The sequence below is a fragment of the Lolium perenne genome, chromosome 6 (genome assembly GCF_019359855.2).
Source record: "Lolium perenne isolate Kyuss_39 chromosome 6, Kyuss_2.0, whole genome shotgun sequence".
Classification (NCBI taxonomy): domain Eukaryota; kingdom Viridiplantae; phylum Streptophyta; class Magnoliopsida; order Poales; family Poaceae; genus Lolium; species Lolium perenne.
Window position 1 is genome coordinate 128,161,385 of NC_067249.2, and position 9,764 is coordinate 128,171,148.

The following is a 9,764-nucleotide window of genomic DNA, read 5'->3' on the forward strand; positions in this document are numbered from 1 at the left end:
GAGAATATTGCCCGAACAGCCTTTCTGGAACCAAAAACAGCAGAAAACAGGAACTGGCACTGTGGCATCTTGTTAATAGGTTAGTTCCGGAAAATGCATGAAAATGATATAAAGTGTGAACAAAACATGTTGGTATTGTCATAAAACAAGCATGGAACATCGGAAATTATAGATACGTTGGAGACGTATCAGCCCACTGGTCAGGCCGACCAGTTGGTTAGCCCGGACCAGCCCATCTGGCTTGGCCCAACCGGCTCACTCTCTCCCTTACACGTGGTCAAACCCTAACCCTAATCCCCTTTCGCTCTCCCGCGACACCGAGTCGCCTCTGCCATCCAGGCCTCCTCCGGCCATTTCCGACGGTTCCAGGCAACACTGTTGGTCGCAATCGATGCGCCTGACGATGCTGCTTCATCCTATCCGCCTCGATCTGGAAAGGATGGTCTCCTCCGCTCGTCATCGACCCCCTACTGCAACTTGGTTTGCGGTGTCTTTGTCGATTCACTTCGAGCTAGCGTTCCTGGGCGCCATAGTGGTGCTCGGCGACTCGCCGGAGTCGTGCTGGTGGCTGCGGTGCTCGGCGTGGTCCGGCTTGGCGCTGTCGTGGCCAGGCTATGCCGCCGTGTGCTCGCCTGCAGCGGTGCTGCTCCATCTACACACCCCCTTCTCCTCTTTCTTCTCCCCTTCGTCTCCTTCCTCTAGAGCTACTGGCCAGGCTCCCCTCTCTAGGTACTGGCCATGCTATGCCACCACCATTACTGTGCTTGCTACTACTGTTGTTTCTGCTGCGCTACTAGCCATGTAATGGCTTGTTTGGCTTGCTCTAGCTGCTACTATTGCTTGTTTCATCATCTATTTTCTCTGTAATGGTTTCCCTGGCTTAACTTCTGCTAGAAATTCTTGCTATAGCAAGTGCCAGTGATGCTGGGTGGTTATTGCTGGGCTACCTGTACATTCTAATGCTCTACTTGGTTTCCTTATACTTGTGTGCATCAATCAATTGATTGTGTGCTTACTGGAATACTTTCTTCTTTACCTTGAGTGAAATGAATAATTTCTTCAACCAAAGCATGAATCTTACTAGGAGGAAAATATTTATTACAAAACGAATAGATGCATGCTTCCTTACTAGTAATAGACTTAGCTGCTAAAGAATTAAACCAAGCTTTTGCTTCACCTCCCAAAGAGAAAGCAAACAATTTCGAGAAGTAATAACGTCTTTGGATTTCAGTATTCCCAAATAAATTTGCTAGCTCAGAGAGATTTATTAAATATTCCCAAGGAAGTTCATCCTCTCTACCATTAAATTTAATAGTTTCAACTGTCTCTATTTTCACAGGATCAACATTAAATTCATAATCTTTATCTTTGATGTAAATCACAGGAGCTTCAGTTTTTCTAGCATTAGGAAATAAATCCTCTAAGCAAGAACTTAAGATAGCTTTAAATTCATCCAAATCATCTAGCTCGACATTCATAAAAGCTTCAGTAAAGATACTATTCTATTTAGAATTTGATATTTTTCATTGTAAATATTCCCCCCATCATTTAATAGAAAATGACACAGTAGGGAGCCTTTCCCTACTGTATTTGTGTCAAAAAAAAATAATTTGATATTTCAGCACTTAAAGATCTATCATGTTCATCATACAGTTCATCATGTTCAAATTAAGATTCCAAATTTTCATCAGAAATTGAGTTGGATAAATCAGGGGTATCCTCTTTATCCTTATCAACCTCCAACAAATATCTTTCATTAATAGTTGACATAATAGATAATGGAGAACTAGTATGAGTAATAACTTTCTTTTTAGTAGTAGGAGTAATAGCAACTTGAGGCGAAAAATGTGGTCTAAAAGGTAAATCTGTACCTTTCTTTGTAGTGGAGGGCACGGTAACATTCTTAGCAGGTTCCTTATTATTTCCCATGATTAGAAACAAATAACTGCAACAAGTAAATGATAGCAAGTTATCTTACCAATAAAGCTAGGTTCCTCGGCAACGGCGTCAGAAAATGTGTTGATAGCCACAAGTATAGGGGATTGCTGAAATCTTCGATGAGAAGTATTACCCAAATTTATAGTTCGACTCAAGGGGAACACAAGAATACCAAGAAAACTTTAGCAATTGAGACGTCACTCTTAAACACACATGTATATCAATTAACTCACAAAGCAAGTGGTGATTTTATAGCAGTTGATTAAAAGCAGTAAATAAAAGCAACAGATTTCCAGTTTTTTCCGAAATAATTAAGTAATGTGAAACTTGCAGTGGCTAAAAGCGTAGGCATAAGACATCAATGGGTTGATATATGGATGATATTGATCATGTAATTTAATCCAACTAATATAGGACTCATCTCTAATTCAGTTGTGTGTAGGTTGTGCTCTAAATATAGTTATGCGTACTAATTAAGAGAATTTATGTAACATCTTTTGTCCAGCTTGCCCATTTCACCGGGACCAACTTGGAACTACACGAAATTAAGGTCTACCCTTCCGAATAGACCAGAACAAAGCATTAAGATTCATGAACACACATAGCCCTCGAAATTACTACATCTCACCTTTGTTTTCCCCACCTGTCAACCGGGGATTCGCAGGATCAACATAATAACAAGTGATACACCTCGTAGATATATACCAAACTCATATATATGATAAAGCAATATAAGTTCAGCTGAAATCATGTCACTTGGACCCTAGTAACAAGCATTAAACATAGCAAAGGTGTACCAACACTCATACAAGAATATCGTCAAGATGAACACCTAAAATTTTGACACAAACGAAGGATTACATGATCAATCTCATCCAAAACCCATCCACCTCTAAACCTACAGTTAACTACTCACTCATGGTGATGGAGAGTGAGTACATGATGGTTGTTGATGACGTCAGTGGTGGTGATGATGAAGAAGCCCTCGAAATCCCTCTCTCCGGGGTGGAGAGTAGGATCAATCTCGTCCCCGAAATAAAGATCATGGTATCGGCGGTGCTCTGTTTTGCGAAACGTTGTGTCCTTCCAGGGGGTCAGTTTTTAGGGTATATATGGCACCACACGAAGGGGGGAGGCGAGACGACGATCGAGGGCTGAACGGTCGCGCCACCTGGCCTTTTTTGGGCCTTGTGGCTCCCCTCTCGTGATTCAAAGCTCCAGATGCTTCCTTTTGATGAAAAACTTCCGTGATATTTTTCCCCAGTTTTATTTCCTGCGAAAACTTGACAAAATGAGACTTTGCTAAAAACAACATCAGATTCAACAGTTTTTATCCAAATATGGTGAGATTGCGGAGTAATTCACTGATCAAAGTGCTTGGAAAATTAGATACATTTGGGATGTATCAGATGGAGACCGCGCGGACGAGACAGCCTGCCGCGTCGCACGTAGGCGTCCCGTGTGTGACGCGTGCGGTTGTGCCGGATGGTTGAAGAAGATGGCCTGTGTAGATCGAAGCCTTTGTCGGAGTAGAGGTGCGCAGTGACAGCGGTGGTGGGCGACTCAATCCGATCAATGATGGGTAAACCAAAAAAGAAAACGCTCGTCGAGCAATCGGCGGACAAAAAAACTGATCTAAATACCGGGGAAAAAAGGAGACGTGAGGTCAACCGATCAACCGATGGGTGGACAAACCTGATGACCCACGAGTATAGGGGATCGAAACAGTCTTCGAGGGAAGTAAAACCAAAATTTATTGATTCTACACAAGGGGAGGTAAAGAATACTTATAAGCCTTAATAGCCGAGTTGTCAATTCAGCTGCACCTGGAAAAGCACTAGTAGCAGGGGTGATGTGAAAGCAACAGTAATATGCGAGCAATGGCAATAGTAACACAACACCAGTAGCACAAAGGAGATTGCACCGGAAAATATTTTAGTGCGTAGTTGACTTTAGAGCAATAACGATGACAGAAGGACCGGGGTTCCCAGCTATCTACACTGATGGTAACTCTCTAAATAACATGTGTTGGGTGAATAAATTACAGTTGGGCAATTGATAATTGTGAGGGCATGAAAATGCATGCTATGATAAGATAAAGTTTATTGTAGTATTTAATTGGGCATTACAACATAATACATAGACCGTAATGCAACTGCATCTATGACTAATAATCCACCTTCAGGTTATCATCCGAACCCCTTCCAGTATTAAGTTGCAAGCAACAGACTATCGCATTAAGCAATGTGTGTAAAGTAAACAATAGAATCATCCTTAGATAAAATATTGTTGTTTTTTTCCTAGTAGCAACAACACATCTACAATCTACAATCCTAGAAGTTATTGTCACTCTTCCAGAAAACTAGAGGCATGAACAAACTATCGAGCAAAAATACTTCCTCTTGGAGATACATGCAACTACTTGATCAAGGTAACTACAAGTACCGGAGAGCATGCAAGATCTTAAATAACAGTAGTATGATAATATGATGAACAATCGGATCACAATTCCACAATTTATCGGATCCCAAAAAACACAACACCGATTACATCATATGGATCTGAATCATGTAAGGCAGCTCATGGGATCATTGTATTGAAGTACATGGGAGAGAGAGTACCAACTAGCTACACCCGAGAACCCATAGACCAAGGGGGAACTACTCACGAACCATCATGGAGTCAAAGGGGAGGCGGTGGAGTCGATGGAGATGGCTCTGGGGGGTCAATCCCCGTCCCGGCAGGTGATACGTCTCCAACGTATCCATAATTTTTGATGTTCCATGCTTGTTTTATGACAATACCTACATGTTTTGCTCACACTTTATAATGTTTTTATGCGTTTTCCGGAACTAACCTATTAACAAGATGCCTAAGTGCCAGTTCCTGTTTTCTGCTGTTTTTGGTTCCAGAAAGGCTGTTCGGGCGATATTCTCGGAATTCGACGAAATCAACGCCCAATATCTTATTTTTCCCGGAAGCTTCCAGAGCACCGAAGAGGGGCCAGAGGGGAGCCAGGGAGGCCCCACACGACGTGGTGGCGCGGCCAGAGGGGGGGCCGTGCACCCCTAGTGTTTGGGCCCCCCAGGTCCCTTCCGACTCCGCCTCTTCGCCTATATAAGTCCTTTCGACCTAAAAACGCGATACGAATTGACAAAAACTCCAAAAAGACTCCAGGGGCGCCGCCGCCATCGTGAAACTCCGTTTCGGGGGACAGAAGTCTCTGTTCCGGCACCCTGCCGGGACGGGGAAGTGCCCCCGGAAGCCATCTCCATCGACGCCACCGCCTCCATCATGCTCCGTGAGTAGTTCCCCCATGGACTACGGGTTCTAGCTGTAGCTAGTTGGTACTCTCTCTCCCATGTACTTCAATACAATGATCTCATGAGCTGCCTTACATGATTGAGATTCATCTGATGTAATCGGTGTTGTGTTTGTTGGGATCCGATGAATTGTTACATTATGATCAGTCTATCTATATAAGTTTGTGAAGTTATTGTTGCTGCAATCTTGTTATGCTTAATGCTTGTCACTAGGGCCCGAGTGGCATGATCTTAGATTTAAGCTCTATAATTATTGCTTAGATTGTATCTACAAGTTGTTTGCACATGTCTATGTCCGGAACCCGAGGCCCCAGAGTGACAGCAACTGGGATAACTGGAGGGGAAGGCTTAGGTATGAGGATCACATGTTTTCACCAAGTGTTAATGCTTTGCTCCGGTGCTCTATTAAAAGGAGTACCTTAATTGCCAGTAGATTCCCTTGAGGCCCGGCTGCCACCGGCTGGTAGGACAAAAGATTTTATACAAGTTTCTCATTGCGAGCACGTGTGACTATATATGGAAAACATGCCTACATGATTAATAATCTTGATGTTCTGTCTCAATGCTTTCAATCCTATCAATTGCCCAACTGTAATTTGTTCACCCAACACTTGTTATTGGAGAGTTACCACTAGTGTAGATAGGTGGGAACCCCGGTCCATCTCTCATCATCATATACTCGTTCTACATGTCATTGGAAGTAGTATCAACTCTTTTCTGGTGCCATTGCCTCTGTGTTACTATTACTGTTGTTGTGTTACTGTTGCTACTGCTCTCATATTACTGCTGCTTTCACATCACCCATGTTACTAGTGCTTTTCCAGGTGCAGCTAAATTGACAACTCAGTTGTTAAGGCTTATAAGTATTCTTTACCTCCCCTTGTGTTGAATCAATAAATTGGGTTTTACTTCCCGCGAAGACTGTTGCGATCCCCTATACTTGTGGGTTATCAGCAGGGTGCCGGAACAGGAACTTCTGACCACCGAAACTCGTCTGGAGGCTGACGGCGGTGATGGAACTTTTCGTGGACGGAGGCTGGATGTTTTAGGGTTTTCTCATTGAAGGGAATTTATAGGCGAAAGGGCGAGGTCGGTGGGCGCCAGGTGGCCCCACACCATGCCTAGGCACGGGCTAGGGTCAGGCCGCGCCTAGGCATGGTATGGCCAGCTCCTGGCCCCCCTCCGTCTCTCCTCTGGACTCCGTCTTTGTTTCGGTAAAATAGCAACTTTGGCTTTTGTTTCGCCCAATTCCGAGAATATTTCCTGTACAACTTTTCTGAAATACAAAACAGCAGAAAACATGGAACTGGTACTGTGGCATCTTGTCAGTATGTTAGTTCTGGAAAATGCATAAAAGTGCCACGAAGTGTAAACAAAACATATTGGAATTGGTGTTAAACAAGCATGGAGAATAAAAAATTATAGATAAGTTTGCAACGTATCAGAACCCTCATACGGGTTGCGTGGCCCCCGGAGTAGATCATGGATATCAACCTCCCCATGGACGGCGCGACGTGGAAACTTGTCGGTGGCTAGGTCAAGGAGCGTGCCGCTTGTTACGTCCAATTTGCATCACTATTTTATATCATAATTGCCGCTATTCATTGATATATTTAATATTTAGAGATGATACTTATGTTATTTCATCTATTTTTGCATGTTTGGTGATTATTGGAGAATTAACTGCCGGAGTCACAATTCTGCTAGAAAAAAGGACCGTCAAGATACCAAAAATACCCTGAAACTCCTATTTTTCCAGATGACGGAGGAAGCCATAAGGGGAGCCTAAGGTGGGATAGGAGGGGCCCACACCACCCCTAGGCGCGGGCAACCCCCTGGCCGCGCCTAGGCATGGTGTGGTGGCCCTGGCCCACCTCTGACGTTGCACCCTCGCGTATTTCATCCCCCGAGAACCCTAAGACTGGGGGAGCAAACAGAGAAATATTCCGCCGCCGCTACGGGGCGGAAAACCACAGAGAGAGAAAAGCGCTCCGGCAGGCAGAAATCTGCCGGGGAAATTCCTTCCCGGAGGGGGGAAATCGTCGCCATCGTCACCGCCATCAAGCTAGACTTCATCGGGATCATCATCACCATCATCTACACCACCAGCACCATCATTACCGTCATCTCCACGCCGTCCCGTTGTAACATCTTTGGTTTGATACTTGTCTAGTTCATAGGGGAAACTTTCCCAGTGTTGATTACTCCTTGTAGTTGATGCTATTGAGTGGAACCATTGAATTAAGGTTTATGTCCAAATTGTTATGCATCATTATATCACCTCTGATTATGATCCATATGATGTCTCGTGAGTAGTTCGTTTAGTTCTTGAGGACATGGGAGAAGTCATGATGTTAGTAGTAGAACTATGTTGAGTAATATTTAATGGTTTGATATTTAAGTTGTGGTGTTATTCTTCTAGTGGTGTCATGTGAATGTCGACTACATGATACTTCACCTTTATGGGTCTAGGGGAATGCATCGTGTATTTGGGTACTAATTATGGAGTTGCGGGAGCGACAGAAACCCAAACCCCCGTTAGGAAACCGGTGCACGAGGGACTGTAGGATCTCAAAGTTTAAAAATATGGTTAGATTTATCTTAATTACTTTCTTGTATTTACGGATGCTTGCAAGGGGTATAATATCACAAGTATGCGTTAGTCCAAGTGTAGTACATTAGCATAGGTTCACCCACACAACAATTACCAAACCAATGAAGATTATTCAGCTATGTGAAGCGAAAGCACTTGAAGAAATTCCGGTGTTGTCCTCAGGAACGTTTAGTCATCATAAGTACAACAACCGGCTTGTTCTTTGCTCTAAAAAGGATTGAGCCACTCGCTGCAATTATTATTACTATTTTTTATTTACTCGTACTTTATTTATCTGCAATATCAAATACCCCTGAAAACCTGTTTGATAGTGTTTACAGTGAATCCTTGATCGAAACTGCTCGTCAACATCTTGTGCTTCTCGTTGGGTTCGACACTCTTATTTATTGAAAGTACTACGATACATCCTCTATACTTGTAGGTCAACGTGGTTGAAAGTAATACCAAGCTACAGTCACCAAATACGAGTTGCATGCATGCTCACATACAGTCATCGTTGCCCGGAGCATGTTGTAATTGTCGATGTGGCACACGTTGGACCTACAAGTCAGGACACACATGGTGTTTGCAGAAAAACCCAGAACTTTGGGGATGCTACAAAAGCAGTCAAACTATCCTCTTCCTCTGGTCCAATCCCAAATCCGGCGACGAGATAGACAACGGTGCTGCTGATGTGCCGCAGACATCGGCAGCCTCAATGGTGGTAGCTTGTACGTGACGCCCTCCAGGTGCCGCTTTGCGCTGCACTGATGCAGGCGCACCTTCTCGGTCACCTCCTCCATCTTCGAGGTCGCGAGCGACACGCGGGTATTCAGCGACTACTAGTGCGGCCGAGCATCGTCGATGTGCCACAGCAGTTCGTCTGAGACGCCGCAGAGCTCTGGTTTGGAGGCGAAGCACGCGGCGGCAGAGCGGGGCTACCTCGGTGGCGTGAACTGTAGTTGCGCCGCCACCTTGTAGAGGAGTGCAACACGGAGGCGCCGCCCCTACACTGCACCACTTTCCCACGTGCGGCACCTCCACCTACCGCCCCCCTCATGCCACCAGAGACCGATAGGTAGGGACGGGGCGCGACGACGTGGAAGAATCGACGTCGACGACCTCAGCAGGAGGTGAAGAAAAAAGCGACGACCGTAATCGATTCCTTTGGCGCGAGGGGTCAGGGGGAAGTGGCAGAGCTTCAGGGAGGCTTGTATGCTTGGGGGAGGAGGAGGAGCAGCGACCTTGGCCGCCCGTGCGGCGACAAGGAGGGGGCTGCATGCAAGGAAGGGCACGGGGCTCACTGATTTGGGCTGGTCGGATCTGGCCTCGAGGCGACGGCGCCATAGCACAGGGCCTCGTTGTGCCTGCCCGGGCTTAGGGCAACACCGCTGCAGTAGGTCGGGATTAGGGCAGCGTACTTTGTCTCGGGTGCTAGGCGGCGGTTATGGGAAGTAGGCGGTGGACGCGCGTGATATGGAGCAGAGGATGTAGCAGCCGCCGCGCACGAGGCGGACTAGGGGAAGCAGGCGGTGGACGTGCGTGATATGGAGCAGAGGACCCGGCACCCGCGTGATGTTTGGGATATTTTATAATATACCATACTTTTCTTTGATTCTCTATTATTTACCACGTGATCACCACCTGTCAATGGTAAATAATAGAGATGTGAAGAAAAGTGTGTTATATTATAAAATGCCCCGTGATGTTTTAGGGGAAGGAGCAGGTCGTGGCGTACTTGGGGAAGGAGCCCGGTGCGGCGCAAGAGACTGCCAGTACCAGTTCTGCTAGCTCTGCCTTTCTAGGGAGGGAGATTTGTGTTCGAAGAAAACAAGATTCGATCCCACGACTGGAGCTGACATGTGGGTCCTGTGCATGCCACGTAAGCAAATACCGTACCTCCTCTCACC